Source organism: Ranitomeya variabilis, chromosome 8, assembly GCF_051348905.1.
Source record: "Ranitomeya variabilis isolate aRanVar5 chromosome 8, aRanVar5.hap1, whole genome shotgun sequence".
Lineage (NCBI taxonomy): Eukaryota > Metazoa > Chordata > Amphibia > Anura > Dendrobatidae > Ranitomeya > Ranitomeya variabilis.
Genome location: NC_135239.1, coordinates 74,032,996 through 74,050,558, shown reverse-complemented (window position 1 = coordinate 74,050,558; position 17,563 = coordinate 74,032,996). Strand labels below are relative to the sequence as shown.

Genomic DNA, 17,563 nt, shown 5'->3' with positions numbered 1-17,563 from the left:
GCAGTCCCACGGTCTCCGGGTGCCGCAGCTCTTCCCCTGTTCAGCGGTCACATGGGACCGCTCATTAGAGAAATGAATATGGACTCCACTCCCATAGGGGTGGAGCCGCATATTCATTCCTCTAATGACGGTAACGGTGACCGCTGATAGAGGAAGAGGCTGTGGCACCGAAGACCAGCTGTCCGGGGGAAGGAGCGGGAAGCCGGGAGCAGGTAAGTATTACATATTCACCTGTCCGCGTTCCACACGCCAGGTGCCGCTCCGTCTTCCCGGCGTCTCTCCGCACTGACTGTGCAGGTCAGAGGGCGCGATGATGCATATAGTGTGCGCGCTGCCCTCTGCCTGATCAGTCAGTGCAGAGAGACGCCGGGACGGGACGCTGAGGAGCTGCAAGCAAGAGAGGTGAGTATGTCATTTTTTTTTTATTGCAGCAGCAGCAATGGCACAGCTTTCTATGGTACATCTATGGGGCAATAATGAACGGTGCAGAGCACTATATGGCACAGCTATGGGGCAATAATGAATGGTGCAGAGCACTATATGGCACAGCTATGGGGCAATAATGAACGGTGCAGAGCACTATATGGCACAGCTATGGGGCAATAATGAACGGTGCAGAGCACTATATGGCACAGCTATGGGGCAATAATGAATGGTGCAGAGCACTATATGGCACAGCTTTCTATGGTACAGCTATGGGGCAATAATGAACGGTGCAGAGCACTATATGGCACAGCTTTCTATGGTACAGCTATGGGGCAATAATGAACGGTGCAGAGCACTATATGGCACAGCTTTCTATGGTACAGCTATGGGGCAATAATGAATGGTGCAGAGCACTATATGGCACAGCTTTCTATGGTACAGCTATGGGGCAATAATGACCGGTGCAGAGCACTATATGGCACAGCTTTCTATGGTACAGCTATGGGGCAATAATGATCGGTGCAGAGCACTATATGGCACAGCTATGGGGCCATAATAAACGGTATGGAGCATCTATTTTTATTTTTCAAATTCACCGGTAGCTGCTGCATTTTCCACCCTAGGCTTATACTCGAGTCAATAAGTTTTCCCAGTTTTTTGTGGCAAAATTAGGGGGGTCGGCTTATACTCGAGTATATATGGTATACCTGGCATCGAGAGTATCAAACATAAGCTTGGGTGTAATCTGTCTGATCATTACAGTCAATGCCTCACATGTCACACTTTTACTCCCCTTTAAGGACAGACATTAAAACATTCAAAATCAATGAGAAGTTGGAGTTTACAAAAAATTTTTAGGAAACATTCTTCCCTGTATAATGACTTGCATATAAGGCAAAATTTAAAAAGGATTTTATAAAAATAATAATTTAAGTAAACCAAAATTGAGTTGTTGTTTTGTTTTTTTTTTTAAAAAAAAAGGAAATTTCAGTGTAATTTATGAAGGAAACAAGAACTGCAAAAAGTTTGATGGAAGAGGGACTCAGATACACCCTGTATTTGTTATTAAGTAGGGCTTCATACATATTATGTTCAAATTATGATGTAGTAGCACTCCTAATTTCATAAAGGCTATATAATAAGTGAAAAGCCTGCCAAAAATCACAAGCCGGGTCATTTAAACACCCTTGAAGGCACCAACTGTAGTGCCTCATTCAAATATTAAGAAAGTATAGTTGTGATACTCCTACACTCATAAATGCTCTGCACGCAGTGCAAAGTCGGAAAAGAATTATAGGGAGGGTCATCCATAGACCCTTGAATGCAATAACTGCTGGCCTCATTCAAATATTTTGAAAGTGTAGTAGATGTACTCCTACAATCATAAAGGCTCTTCTATGGACCTCCAAATCCTCTGCTGCTCGTGCATAACAACCTCCCCCGGGATGCCAACTCCAGTCCTTGTTCTGGCTCACCTCCTTCTCTCTTCTGACCAGCCTAGATCCTGCAGTCCACTCACACGTTGCTGGATCTTGACTCTCCCATCCGCAGTCTGCAAGAATCCCTACGGTGAAGGCTTTGGGCTGGGTTTGGGCCTTGGTGGTTCAAGGAAAGTAGCCAATTCAGGTCCACAGGCTCCTGTCACCTCTGCTGCAGCATCAGCTTGGTCTTTGATATTCCTCCGGTCGCTCCCTTGGGATTTTGGTGGGATAATGCCATCTGTGTCGCTTTGATGCCCACTAAGCACATTACACTTTAAGGATTACTAATTCAATCTAGTAAAAAAAAAAATAACACCTTTTTTGAGTTTTATATACCACCATAATGTAACACAAAGCACATAATTTTCTATGAATGACAAGCTCAATCCAGAAAAGTTTTGAACACTTTTTTGGAGTGTTATATACCACCGAAATGTAACACAAAGAGCGTAATACACTATGGATGAATAATCAAAGAAATCAATTGAATGCAAAATGTTTCTGATACAATCAGCTCAGCACAGGATTAGCCCTTAGAAGGATTGTTAGTATGATGACTCAGCATCATCACCAGAGGACTCTGATTTCTCCCTCCAATCACAACTGTCCCTGAACTGTGTAGTGGTGTCAGTGTGCCTAGTGTGGCAGCACCTGTTCTTTTATAACCTCTGAAGAGGTAATGAAGCCAGGTAATCACAGAAATGCCACTACCAAGATGGCTACGGCATTACAGGGGCTGGCAGGCAATCTACGCATATTTATTAGCTGTGTAATAGGCGTCAAACATCCGAGGGAGGGATTCGAGCTTCAAATCTGAAAACCAGCCAAAGCACATTTGAGCACATCCAAGCACCCCGATACTCCAGTGATATCCGAGTATCACCAAGCATATTTGTTGATTTCTATTGGTCACTCACCAAGAAACAAAGAATTATTTTTTGTTGATTTGATAAATTACATAAAATGATTTGCTATATCCAGCGCTCATATTGAGAATGAGTAAAGTGGAGGTGCACATGCTTGACTTTCGCTCTATTCAGATTCAGCTCTTCACAGTACGAACCTTTGGATTGGTGGGGTCCCAGCAATGAAAAAGTTATAGCCTATCTGATGGATATGAAGTAAGGTTGGCACAATTCCATCCTAAATGTCTATCTCTAATTTAATTTAATAATTGAATCACTTTTCTGAAATACTTAAGATAAAAATTTCCTACCGCTCGACTGTAACTCCCTGCTTCTTTTGTTACTTATCTTCCAAAGACATTTAGTTTGTGAATCTCCTGTGCATGCAGGGATACTCAAATGAGATGTTATCAAGGGGCTGGTCTGCAGTCACTGCTGCAAATGTTTTACCTACCCTGAAATGAATCATCTTCAGTGATGTCGATTTCAGCGGATTGGCAAGTCTCTGCTCTCTCTGCTTGCAGTGTTCTCTCCTTACAATGCACTCTGACAGTGTACTCTCTTGCAGGCTTGTCACTCTTTATTACAGCTGGTGAGGGAGCACACTGTCACTGCACATTCCAAGGAACATAGTACTGTGAGCAGGGAGTGCATACTGGACATGCATTAGAATTAACAACTTGGTGCATGCTCAGCAGAGCAGGGACTAGCCCAGCCCTTGAAGTGGATGTCACTGGTGATGCTTTGTTTCCGGGGTGGCTAATGACTTCCTGTTTGAGTATCTCAGGATGCACTGGGAATTCTCAAACATAGCATCACCATCGGTGGTAAAAAAGAAATAAAAAACTGAAATATAGAGTATAGAACGATACTGAATTTTTAATTTAAGTATATTACAAAAATTATTTGAATTATTACATTAAAGAGGTGGCTCAACAATAAGCCAAAAGTCTGCAGTCACTCTGTGTGACTTCAGACATGTGAATCCGCACATTGGGTACAAAGCGAGCAGTGCGGATTCTCTGGTGTCAGGAGAAGTGGGTAAATGACCACAAGTATGTGCTTTGCTTGCGTTTGGCCACATTATGACTTGACTGTTTCCGGCCTTGCTCAATGCACATGCTTTGAATGAGATTGTGCTTATCTAGTCTGCATGTGAATGCAAGTATGCAAATCACATACTTGCGGTCGTCTGCCCACCGCTCCTGGCATCGGAAAAAACTCACAGCACGTAGTCTACGCGAGGTGAGGATTCATAAGTCTGCAGTCACACAGAGTGACTGCAGATTTGTAGCCCAAGGCCAGACAACCCCTTTAAATGGATATATAAGGTGAAATTCAAATTTTGTTGCAGACCACTCCATTAGCCTCTGCATACTGTTATCCAGATACACAATATTTTCATTACCTCAGAAAAAAACACAAAACTCTTCACATACAGTATACAAGGTAACACCCCATCCCATCACACCACAGCAGCTCACAGTGTATGACATTGGATATATCCGCGTGCCCTCCATACCTATATCACCACAAAATATAGAGTGAAACACACAGTAATATTTCCCCAGGCCATAGCTGTACAGTGTAACATCCTCCTCCTCCCTGTGTATCAGACCCCCCAGCCCTTCAGACTTACACAATATCAGCCCACCACAGAACAAAAAGTCTTCTTACCTTCCTCATCTCCCACAAAATGCGGCATCCTCTTCTACAGCCGACAAAGGAGCCAACAGCTGACTTTGGCTCGCATGGCAGGAAGCATGACATTACTGCCATGCATCGTCTGTGACTGGCCTGCCATTATCAGCTGCAAGTCTCTAACTGGCCAGTGGTATGTATTGCAGTGCGGAAAGCTGGCAGGTGGGTCCTCTGATGGGCCTGCCTCCCACATGGTCATATTTCTCAGCATTGTTAATACCAACAAATGGGCAACGTGAAGTAACATCGATGAAGCAGTTGGCCAAGGAAACTTAGTGCAGCCGACAAAAAAAGATGCATCAGTCTTATCTCCTTTCAAAATCAGATGTCCAGAGAAATAGCAGTAGGTGTTCTAGACTGATAAATCAAAATGTGAAATATTTGATTCTAACAAAAGGCAATTTGTTCACAGAGGGCTATAGAGTGGTAGAATAGGTGTCTGGAGGCAACAGTGAAGCTTATGAGGGTTCTGACAAGTTTAAGGCTCCATTTCAGAGAATGAAGTTGGTCAAGATTAAAGCTGAAAAACTTAAGCAGATGCTAATACATCATGCAATACCATCAGGGTAGCATCTGAATGGCTCCAAATGTATTGCAGGAGGAGGATTGCTAGGAGGTGGAAACAATTGGGCAGACATTTGCAAAGGTATCTCACAAAAATACTTTGTAAGTGGAGTGAATGAGCATGAAGAGTAGGAGTGAGGGTGCTGTGTGACCAATGCACCTCTTGCAGAAAAGCCAGAAAACATTATCACTATGGAAATATAATCTAAAGGGAGAGATCAGAATGTGAATAATATCAGATCACAAGCATGGAATAAGGGGACTGAAGAAGAGCTAAAAATGGAGGAAAAAATGTAATGGGGGTTTATGAAGATATAATGGGATGGAAGGATTTTTTTGGGGGGATGAGGAGCATTTTTAATGATAGATAGATAGATAGATAGATAGATAGATAGATAGATAGATAGATAGATAGGTAGTTTAGTAGGTGTAGAGACATATACAGTAGATTATCTTTATCTTTAGCTGTAGCAATATATCTTTACAGGGGTATTATAAAGTTGTGTCTTGAGCTGCACAAAACTCTGCAGTTTCCTTACTTTATGATTTTTAGCAAGGCAGATCTGTTTGTAGTAGAACTGTAGTATTGGTAGAACTACAAAGCTCAGCATAAGTTCCACAAGAAACATTCAGCTATCAGCAGTTTATTCTGAGTCTACACTACCATCATTGAATAAACACACTTAGAGCTGTGATTAGGAGAACTGCTGTAAAAGCTACAGGCTGGTGATTTTACAAGATTTAGAACTACATCTCACTTCAGAAGGTGAGAGGGAGGAGGAAGGAGATGAGCAACTAACTGCTTTATAGAAATTAATGAGTTGGAGAGAGCTAACTGGGATGTTAAGAGTTAACTCTTCCTGGAATGTAACTAAAGTAAACTCTTAATTGTTCCTAGTGGTTTGTGACGTTGAGTCACTGTACACATCGATATTCCACGACCATGGGATCACGGCATCGAGGTCCTTCCTGGAGATGACAAATTTGGATGATCATTTGGTTACTTTTATTTTGGACCTTTTGAGATTTATTTTGACTCATAATTTCTTTACATTTAAGGACAGATTTTTCCTACAGCTCCAGGGAACAGCGATGGGGGCGACCTGTGCGCCCTCATATGCTAATTTATTCCTGGGGCTGTGGGAGAAAGAGGTGGTCTATGAAATGGGGGACTTCTCTGCCGTGGTCTCATGGTCCAGGTATATCGATGATATATTGTTTACATGGCAGGGTTCTGAGACATCACTGATTTCATTTATGACTGATTTGAATGAAAACCCGTATAACATCAAACTTACATACAGCAAGAAGGAAGTGGAATTTCTTGACGTCCTGATACAGACAGATGAGAATGGTTATCTGACTACTGATGTATATCGTAAGAACACGGTGGTTAATGCCCTCCTTCATGCCTCTTCAGCGCATCATCCCCAGACGACCAGGGCGATACCGGTGGGGCAATTCCTCAGTATGAGGCGCATTTGTTCCGATGATAATAAATTCCAGAATCAGGCAGGGATTCTTACTAGGCACCTACAACAACGTGGATACAATCACAAATATATACGAAAGGGATACAGGAGAGCTGCCGGGACACAGAGGGGTGAACTGTTAGTTAAAAGGAGGGTGTTAAAACAACAAGACGAACCAATTAGATTGATCACTACATTCAACTCGAGATGGACCAATGTCATGGACATCTTGCGTAAACATTGGTCCATATTGCGGGCAGATGAAGATCTCAGTAGATGCCTGCCCGTGAACCCCTCTGTGATGTGGAGACTGTCGAAAAACTTGAGGGACCTATTGACACGTAGCCACTATGTGGCAGTACAGAGGTCCCACTTCTCTACACGTGCAGGCCCAGTTTGGGGGTCCTTTCAGTGTGGTGACTGCTCTGCATGTCAGTACATTGATAGGTCTTTCACATTTGACAACAGTGATGCTACCAAGACCTATAGGATTACACATCATATATCCTGTACTATGGATATGGTGGTGTATTATGCCTATTGCCCGTGTAGGTTAATATATGTCGGGATGACTACCCGACAATTAAGGGTTAGGACTCTGGAACATGCTAGGGACATTAGGAATGCAGCAGTGGCCCATAACCTGTCAATTTTAAAAACCATACCTAAACACTTCCGTATCCATCACAATAGCAATCCTAAAATGTTTAAGGTGAAGGGCATAGATAGGGTGCAACTGGGTATTCAAGGGGGGAACTATAAAAAGGAACTCCTGAAAAGGGAAACCAAATGGATGGTCTGCCTCGACACAGTTGCCCCTAAAGGCCTCAATGAGGCGTTAAGCTTCAAGTCCTTTATTTAAGGAGTAGGCGCGAATTTTAATGTGTTTTGTTGTGGTTTCTGATTTTAATTATTTTTTATTCTGTTGTCAGTCATACTGTATGGTTGTACATTGCAGTCCGCACATGCTTTGGACCTTCTGGTGGAATCTATGGAGTAAAGGAGGCCACTGTCTGGGACCATTGTATTGACTTGGGATTCCATGTAAGAAGATGTTTTGGACCAACTATATTACAAACACTTCGGCCCATTATAAGAACAGACCGTTTTATGTGACATGTGTACTATTGTATTGTTACTACTGAGATGACTATCCTGTTTGTAATTATTATCGCTCGGAGATTTGACATGGGAGCTAAGGAGTTTTCACTGGTATAGCTCCACCCTCTGTGTATAGGTTGTCTCTTGTATGGTGAATGATCTGTTTAGTGTCGTTCGGTGGGCCACATGCCACTATTGGATAGGTCCGAGGGGGTCCTAGTGGTTAGTTTGATTGGTCCATAATTGATATCTTCCTTTTTGGGCCCAAAGACTATTTATATTTTTATCTATTTGCGGTCCTATTGTTGGGAGCCCTCCATGACGTCTATCTGACATCTCCTACACCATTTATTCTATTTTTCCCTGCAGTATGCACAAGTTTACCTTCTTTTATTTTGTTCCCGGCCGGAGCGCGCACCGCGCATGAGCTGCCCCGCGCGGTGGTGGGTGGCGCTCTAACAGGGAGACGCGTTACCATGGTCACGGGTCTGGTCATGTGACCGGATCACGTGACGCGGTGACGCGCACCTTGAGCGCCGCTCTCCTCGGCGTGTCGCATCATGGCGGAGGCGCGCCGCAAACGGCTGCTGGTAATCACATCACTGCCTCTTTAGTATTTAAAGGGTTTCTTTGGGATGCTTACTCACCTCCTGACGAAGCCACTGGTGTGGTGAAACGCGCGTCGAGGTGTTCAGCATTACGGGATCATACTGAGGCTATCATGACTGCAGGTATTTTGCGTTTACCGTTTTAGCCGGACTTTATAAGGACTATTTATGCTATTTTAGGCTATTGGGTAATGTGCAATCATCGGGTGTAGTGCAATCACTTAGTAGGCAATCTTCTCTGGGGACTCAGCTAAGATTTATATATTACCTGCTTGCTGACTCTCCTACATTGCCAGATAAGCACTTTGCATGTTGTGCTAATTTAGATCCATCTTTTTGGTATAGCATCCTGTGTAATTTGACCTGACAACATGGTCGAGGCGTTTTGGTCCCGTTTTTCTTCTCTTTCTGCTGAAACTGGTTCATAGATGGTTGTACCATCTCAATTGTATCTCTTGTTACTATTTTCACACTATATGCACTATATGTGATTACTATTTTAGATTTAATAAAATTTGTTATATTGGGAATTGCTCCTTCTGTTGTTTCTCTTTTGGCACGTAAACTCTTAACCAGAGTCTGGAGGCCAAGGTCCATGGAAATTAGGTGTTTACTATAAAAAAGATAAAAGCTGTCATGGCAGGAGAATGACAGCAGAGAGAAAAAGCAAGTCAATTGCAAACTTGCTTACTTTTATGCCTGCCTAACTAACTAAAGTAATTTGAAAATATACTTTAACACTATAGGCTGCTTGCTGTGGTATAAAAAGGGTGGTCTAATTATTTTACTTTGATCCAAGGCTCGTGTCTGCCCATTTTTGCACTGGATTTTAAGGTTGCCTTAATGTGATACATTTGTGTATTGTCCATTGTAAAAAAAATATTTTTTTTCCAGTAGGTCACATCGATAAATGATAAAAGAAATTCTATCTCACAAAGAGACACAAAATGTATTATGTATTTATTCAACGACTTCAAACATTAGTAATGTACCATTTACCAACATTAATCCCTAGATTGAGCATACCACTACTTTTCTCATTGCTTGTAAGCATTTCATAGTTGCAGCATTGACAAACATTGTGACATCTCTATTTATACTGATACATTGGAAATGTTACACTTGCATATACTGTACATGAACTTGCAAGGCACCATGAGAGAATTTTCTGCAAGACATGTTTACACGTGACAGACCGGCTCCTGAGGGTATATACCAGACTGATAGAAAAGGTTCACATGTATCTCACTTTTCTCATCCTCTTAATTCCCTGCAGAGATCTCTGTGGGCCAGATAGATAATAATATTACAGCCGTACCTGTTTGTAGCGTTATTTTTCACACTGAGCATGTAGCTAATATTACACATTCAAATAATTCATGCTTGAAGTCCTAGGCATTGACAGTGATTTTAACCATTTCTCCTAGCTAATTCTAGTATTTAGTTTATTGACATTTTGTATTATTGATCATTCAGGGATAATACATGAAAGGGTATGTCTCAAGTTCTTAAATAGGTAAAATTGCTATGCACTTGTTAAAACAAATAAGTTTGCAATTTACAACTTATTAAAAATTTGCTTTGGAGGGAATTTTTAATTTTATAGTTTACAGTTCGTTGCCACGGTTACCAGCCACCCGATGTTCTCAAAGTGGTTGGTAACCTAGGTAAGGTGTGATTGTCTAATAAAAGGCTATATGCTTTTGTCCCTCTGCATTTTTTTTTACTTGTGCTTCTCCGATGCTAAAAAGGCAATGTTGCCTGATCTAGCAGAGTGAGAGAACACTCAGTTCGGACCAGTGGCGCAACAATTACACTGGTTAGAACTATTAGGCTGCTGTCACACTACCAGTATTTGGTCAGTATTTTACATCAGTATTTGTAAGCCAAAACCAGGAGTGGGTGATAAATACAGAAGTGGTGCAGATGTTTCTATTATACTTTTCCTCTAATTGTTCCACTCCTGGTTTTGGCTTACACATACTGAGGTAAAATACTGACCAAATACTGCTAGTGTGACGGCGGCCTTAATCTTCAAGGTTCAAGGGAGCAGTGTCCTCCCGATGACTAAAGATGAGAACAGTTCTTTAACATAGTTTCATACATTTAGAAATTTTATCGAATACAAAGAAAAAAAATATGAGAGAATCCATTAAGTCTGGCATTTTGCATGTCAGTCTTGATCCATAGCCCACTGCACCAAGTTCATTGACATGCAGCATACTCCTCTTAATTAATTTGGCATAATTTTCATTTGCTGATAGAAATTAGCAAAGTAATTAGAGTGTAATTGAATTCTACTCAAATTTTAGAAAAATATTCTCCAGACTATGAATTTTTTGCAATGCGATGCAGCAAAGTGATGGCTATCTCTGGACATCATTTTTCTGAAATGTAGATGACTAGGCAAGTGATTAGAAAAATGACTACTCATCTTACCGCTCACCTGTCACACCACTCCACAAGCCCACCATCCAGTCTTTATCACTTCTTTCATCTTTGCTCATACTCTCCAAAATCTTCACTCCAGGCCCGATCTTCCTGGTGGACAAGGCCTCAAATGTCACTACGATTTTTGGTTCTCATTCCCACTTTACCTGTTTTATAATTTTACACACTCAGTTGTCCGATAATCCTACACATGCATATATTCTCCTAAGAAAGACAAAGCCTCACTTATAATTTTTTAAATAATCCGTTTTATTAACCTTTAGAATTGATCGAGAGCTCTGCAGTTGTTCAATAATATAATGAATCATTAAAACTACAAACTGCCTAATAATTTTGCACATGATGTAGGCTGGGAGAGGGAGGAGGCTTCCTTTCCCACATGATTGGCAACTCTGCAACATCATCGCCAGCTGCCGATCATTGCAATGGCAACCATGATCATAGGATGAACTCCGGGTCAGCCAGCTATGTTATGTCTGCATGGCGTAAAAGACATTCTGTCAGTGTAAGCATTCAGTATTTGGTCAGTATTTTACCTCAGTATTTGTAAGCCAAAACCAAGAGTGGAACAATCAGAGGAAAAGTATAATAGAAACACGTCACCACTTCTGTATTTATCACCCACTCCTGGTTTTGGCTTCAAATATTGATGTAAAATACTGACCAAATACTGAAAGTGTGAATGTGGCCTAAGGGTACGCTCACACTAGTATATAAAAATCTGTCCCATTCTTGTCCAGAAAATTGGGACAATTTTTTCTCACTTGTCATCCATGTGCTATCCGTATACGATCTAGTTTTTCTTTTTAATCAGTAGCTATTAATGTTGTACATGACCAATTACATTTTCCTATGCTACAGAATTGTAATCCATAAAAATCAGATGCCATTCTGATGGCAAGCATTTTTTTTCTCACACCCAGCATATTTCAGAGGAAAATTAAAACATGCTTCTCTTTTATTTTCTCATGCCGATTACAGCTTAGAAAAAATATATGCAGATCTGCACTGCTTCATTGAATAACATTGGTCTGAGTGCAATCTGATTTTCTATCGGATAGCACTCATCTGATTTATAAGCTAATATGAGTAAGTAAAGATGGGTGAACCTGAACAGTCAGCCCCATACTTAAATTGTTAAAAAGACACAGACTCCTTTATTTGAAATAAAAATAAAATAACGCTGGTATACTCACCTTAAGCCTATTTAATTGAAGCACTTGTCACCTGTAAAAAAACATGAAATAAACAACCATGATACTCACCTTATGCCCATTCAATTAATGTCCTTGTCTCCTGTAATAAAAGAAAAATAATAAACAACCATATCCTTCACATGTCCGAAATGAAGAAAAGTCATACTGTCTAACGCTGTAATTCATCTCTGTGATAACTGGTTTAAAACATGAATGGTGACATGATGCAATCATTAAGTCTAAAAACCATGGGATAATGAGGTGCTGTGAGCCCAGCTTCAGTGACTAGCAGTGACGTCATCAAGGTTACCGCATGGCATTGAGGCTACGTTCCCACTAGCATTTCACTGTGAGCCAGAACGATTAACTGTCGTGACCTCAATTAGATCACTGTGAACACTGTGAGGTTGTTTTTGCTGTTTTGGCACCATAGCGGTTCTTCAAATTCAGCATGGCACCTGCAGCCTATTCCTCACAAATCTGCACTCGAAAATTCAAATAGCAGTACTTCCACTTGAGCCCTGCCATGTGCCCAAACAGTTTTTCCCCCCACATATGTGGCATCAGTGTACTCAGGAGAAATTGCACAGCAAATTACATGCTTCATTTCTCCTGCTACCTTTGTGAAAACGAACAATTTTGGGCTAAACAAACTTTTTGTGGGAAAAATTAGATTTTTTTTTTTCACGGCTCCACTGAATAAAATTTTGTGAGGTAACTGCTGGTTCAAGGTCCTCACCACACCAATAACTAAATCGCTTGAGGGGTGTAATTTCCTAAATGGGGTCACCTTTTTGGGGGTTCAACTGTTTAGGTCCTGCAAACGCGATATGGCTTTCGATATCTATTACAGACAATTTTGTGCTTCAAAAATCAAATGGTGTTCTTCCAATCCAGCCCACGCCGTAATTATACACCACGTATGGGATATCAGTGTACTCAGATGCTCACAACACATATGGGATATCTGTGTACTCAGATGCTCACACCACATATGGGATATCTGTGTACTCAGATGCTCACCACAACTCTAGGTAAATTCCTAGAGGGGTGTAGTTTCCAAAATGGTGTCATTTGCGTGGTGTTTCCATTGTTTAAGACACATCAGGGGTTCTGCGAATGCGTCAGGGCATCCACTATCTATTTCAACAAATTATCCAAAAGTCAAATTTTATGGTCTATTTTTTCCTGTTACCCCTGTGAAAATGCAACCTTTGAGGCTAAAGGAACATTTTTGTGTGAAAAAGTTAAGTTTTTCTTTTTCCTTCTACATTGCTTTAATTTCTGCGAAGCACCTGAAGGGTTAATAAATAGTGATGCGTTAACATTCTCAGATGATATCCGAGTATCTTGGAAGTGCTCATGATTCGTGGCTGTTAGACAGCAGCACAACATGATGGGATTGCCCATTTGCTAGACAACCGGAACACATGCAGGGATTCCCTAACAGCCGCAAAACATGCAGCCATGAGGACTCAAACATATTATTCAAGCACTCCCAAGATACTCGGATAACACCTAAGCATGCTCAGATAACACGTTACCTGAGCACGTAAGCTTATCTTTCAATGAGCTACATGACAATATAAGCAGTTTGAAGGGGTTGATCGTCTTGGCTCGTGACAGATTTCTTTAACCTAGAGTATATTTACAGCATATAAAACCTAAAAATAACAATTCATTCAAATTCAGATACTTGGAATTATCTACAAGTGTACATTTCTTTGTTCACCAAATGTACACAATATTGCGGGTCAGCACACGCTTTAAAGCTGGGACATACAGTATATATAAATTGCATGACGTACACACTAGCAAAGTGGCAATCAATATACCAGTATTTGCTTGTGTATGCAGCCAGTTTAATACAGCATCACTTCATACTTGTCACTGGGGTACTGGGTAGACTACAACTGATTACCCGGGCCCCTGCAATATCCCTCAGACTAGGGAAACCCTGTCTGTCCCTCTCCCAGAGTTTACACTGAAGGTGTGCATGTCTGGGCCACCAGGCCTGACCCTGAGTCCTGTTTCAGTACTAAGCTGAAGCCTCCACCTGCCACCCAGTGATAAGACCACACACCAACCCCTACAGAAAGCAGACACACAGGAAAACACTATAATGTGCACAGGGCAAAACAAATACAAATATAGGAAGGAGAAATATGACGAAGGATAATACACCACCAGACACGATATTTCCTCTCCTAGACCACCACTCCAGACCGAGATCACCAGGCACAAGACACAAGCTATAATCGGTGATGCCCAAAGTTCAGCAGAACTATTTAAAGGCAGTGGGCGAGATCCAGCCTCCAATCCGAGTACCAGCTAGATTAACCCCGGACAACCTAGATGAAATCTAGCCAGCGCCACTGAGCGCATAGTGGACGAATGCGGAATTACCGCTGTCTGTCGGACGCCCTAGTGTGAATAGCGTCCAACATGACAATACTATATCATATCATTTCATATCATATCATAAAAGCAACACTGAAATACATAAGCATATGCAGAATATTAACTGTAGGAAACAGTTTCTAATTTTTTTCTTTCAGAGTTTCCTCCTGAAACACGATTGAAATGATGGGAAACAATTGGGGACTTCTTCTTGTCCTTAAATACCATCATAGGTCATTCGGTCATTCCTAACCTTGACATCTGATTGTCTTCACTTTCAGAATGCAAATGTCATTATCCTCCAGGTGCTTCAACTACTGGAAACTCACCACCCAGTGTCTTTTTATAATCATCTTTATTAGTGTACAGTATTGATCTTCTGTTCTCCTGGAAGCTGAAGACCAGAGTTACAAATTTAATCAGAAAATCTCTTTGATTTGCCCTTCAAATGGGGCTTTACCTAATTATATTAGCATTTTACTGCTTGCTTAAAAGAATCTTCAGATAACTTGTCTTCCTCTTACCAAGTAATTAACTTGGGGAACAATAAAGGGAACCATTCATCAGATTTATGCTACCCGAACTCTGATCAGCAAGTAGCATCTGTGCCAATTTGTGCGTCCTTTGTTTCTGCTTTGGCCGCTGGGCAGTGGCATACCTTTATTGCTTGCGACACATGACGGCGCAAGTCCTATTTGTTCCCCTGGGACTGTTGGTGCTGCTTTTTAAGGGATTACTTTGGGTAAATTCAGATAAATTTTAGTCTACATTTTATCACTCCTGAGTGAAGCAGTCAGCTATTTAAACCTCTGAAGCTCTGACTCCCACTATCAGTCAATAGCATTACTAAGGCCAGTTTCACACGTCAGTGATTCCGGTACGTGAGGTGTCAGTTTTCTCACGTACCGGAGACACTGACACACGTAGACACATTAAAATCAATGTGTCTCTGCACATGTCAGCGTGTTTTCGCGGACCGCGTGTCCGCGTGCAAAACACGGAGACATGTCAGTGTTCGTGGGAGCGCACAGATCACACTGACCCATTAAAGTCAATGGGTCCATGTAAAACACGTAGCGCACACGGATGCTGTCCGTGTGCAGTCCGTGTGCCATGCAGGAGACAGCGCTACAGTAAGCGCTGTCCCCCCAGCGTGGTGCTGAAGCCGCCATTCATTTCTTCTCTCCAGCAGCGTTCGCTGGAGAGAAGATATGAAAAATCATTTTTTTTGTTTTTTTTTGGTTAAAATAAACTTTCCGGCAACCTCCCCCCTCCCACCCCCTGTGCCCTCGGCCGCTGTTAGTAAAATACTCACCCGGCTCCACCCTGCTCCCTCGACGCTTCCTGTCCGCGCCGCAGCTTGTCGTGTATGAGCGGTCACGTGGTACCGCTCATTACAGTGATGAATATGCGGCTCCACCCCTATGGGAGGTGGAGCCGCATATTCAACACTGTAATAAGCGGTACCACGTGACCGCTCATACAGGAAGAAGCTGCGGCGTGGACAGGAAGCGTCGAGGGAGCCGGGTGAGTATTTTACTAACAGCGGCCGGGGGCACAGGGGGTGGGAGGGGGAAGGTTGCCGGAAAGTTTATTTTAACCAAAAAAAACCAATGATTTTTCATTCCTTCTCCCCTGCGAACGCTGCTAGAGAGAAGGGATGAATGGTGGCTTCAGCACCACGCTGAAGACAGCGCTTAATGTAGCGCTGTCTCCAGCACGGTCCGTGTGGTACCCAGTCGGCACACGGGCGACACACAGCTGCTGCACTTGTGCCACACTGATGTGCCACGTGAGCTCACGGACACACGGACACGGATAACTCCGGTACCGATTTTTCCGGTACCGGAATTATCTGGACGTGTGGGACAGGCCTAATGGAGGTGTTAGCTGGACTAGCCAGTATGGAGCTAATAAACCATCAACATCATAGTCTATCCTTCTAATTGGGGTGGCAGGTATGGTTATACCAGATCTAGTGAAAATTTTCCAAGACCAGTGTATCCTTCTGGTTGAAGTCAGAAAATGGACTCGTTGAATAAGTATAAGTATTTCTGGACTGAAATAATAGAACTGGTACATTATTGAACTAAGTGGTGAGTTGGTTAACTCAGTGGGTGAGTTAAAATGCTCCCGTCAGACTCCTGTGGTGAAGGAGGAACATCTTCGCTAGTTAAGATGAATGCCTTTGCAATGAGGTAAGACCATTCAGATTATTATTCAAAAACAGGATGATAAGGCATATGTTTTGGGCAAGCTTCAAAGGAGACTGTGATTTCTGCTATATGCAGTGATGCTGTGGCATCGCTGTATACAGAATAAGCGATCCAGCAATCGCATCTTCAAGTCCCCTAAGGAGACTATGAGTAACAGTAAAAAGTAAAAAAAAAATGTTTAAAAAAATGACAAAATCAAAAAAAGCAAAAAGTTCAAGTCAACCCACTTTTCCCCCTTAGAAAATAAAAATATTTAAAAAAATGCACATATGTAGTATTGCCACTATCAGAAAAGTCTGACCTATCAAAATATATAAACAATTAACCAGATCAGTAAAGACCATAAATGGGAAAAAAAATTAAAGGACGCCAGAATTACACTTTCTTTGGTCGCTGCAATTCCGCAAAAAGGCTGTAATAAGCGATCAAAAAGTCACATCTACATCAAAATGGTACAAATAAAAACATCGTAAAATGGTTCTAAGAAAAACATTGTCTCACCCCGCAAAAATAAGCCATTACACAGCTCCATTAGTCAAAAAATAAAAATGGTTATGGGTCTTGGAAAATGGTGATACAAACCCAAAAAATACTGTTTGCAAACCTCTGATTTTTTTTGCACTAAATTCATAAAAAACTGGACAGATTGGGTATCGCCGTAACTGTATTGATGAGGAGAATCATATTGCATGGTAATTTTCACCACAAAATGTACACCGTAAAAACAATTCTCCAAAAAACAATATCAGAATTGCGTTTTTTTCACAATTTCACTGCACTTGGAATTTTTTTCCCATTTTACAATACACTGTGTAGTAAAATGAATGGTGTTGACACATCGCCTTGTGAGATGCAGGGCCTAGTATCTGGGAGGATGGTTCAGTCACGGTGTCTCCGATGGCTCTAACAATCCATAGGTTATGTGACACAACCGCCTCCAAGACTTCTCCCGAAAATCCCCCATCCTCTGGAATTCCATGCCTCAACACGTCCGATTATCCACCACCCTCGGATCCTTCAGACGGAACCTGAAAACCCATCT

General features: G+C 41.8%; 1 long non-coding RNA gene across 1 annotated transcript in view; it reads right to left on the bottom strand.

Annotated features, from left to right (window-relative positions):
* Positions 1–11,915: 11,915 nt before the first annotated feature.
* The window catches only part of LOC143787807 (uncharacterized), a 42,314-nt gene continuing 36,666 nt past the window's right edge, over positions 11,916–17,563 (bottom strand). The window contains exon 3 of the long non-coding RNA XR_013218474.1: positions 11,916–12,005. This is a non-coding gene — a long non-coding RNA (uncharacterized LOC143787807). The remainder of the gene's footprint in view (positions 12,006–17,563) is intronic.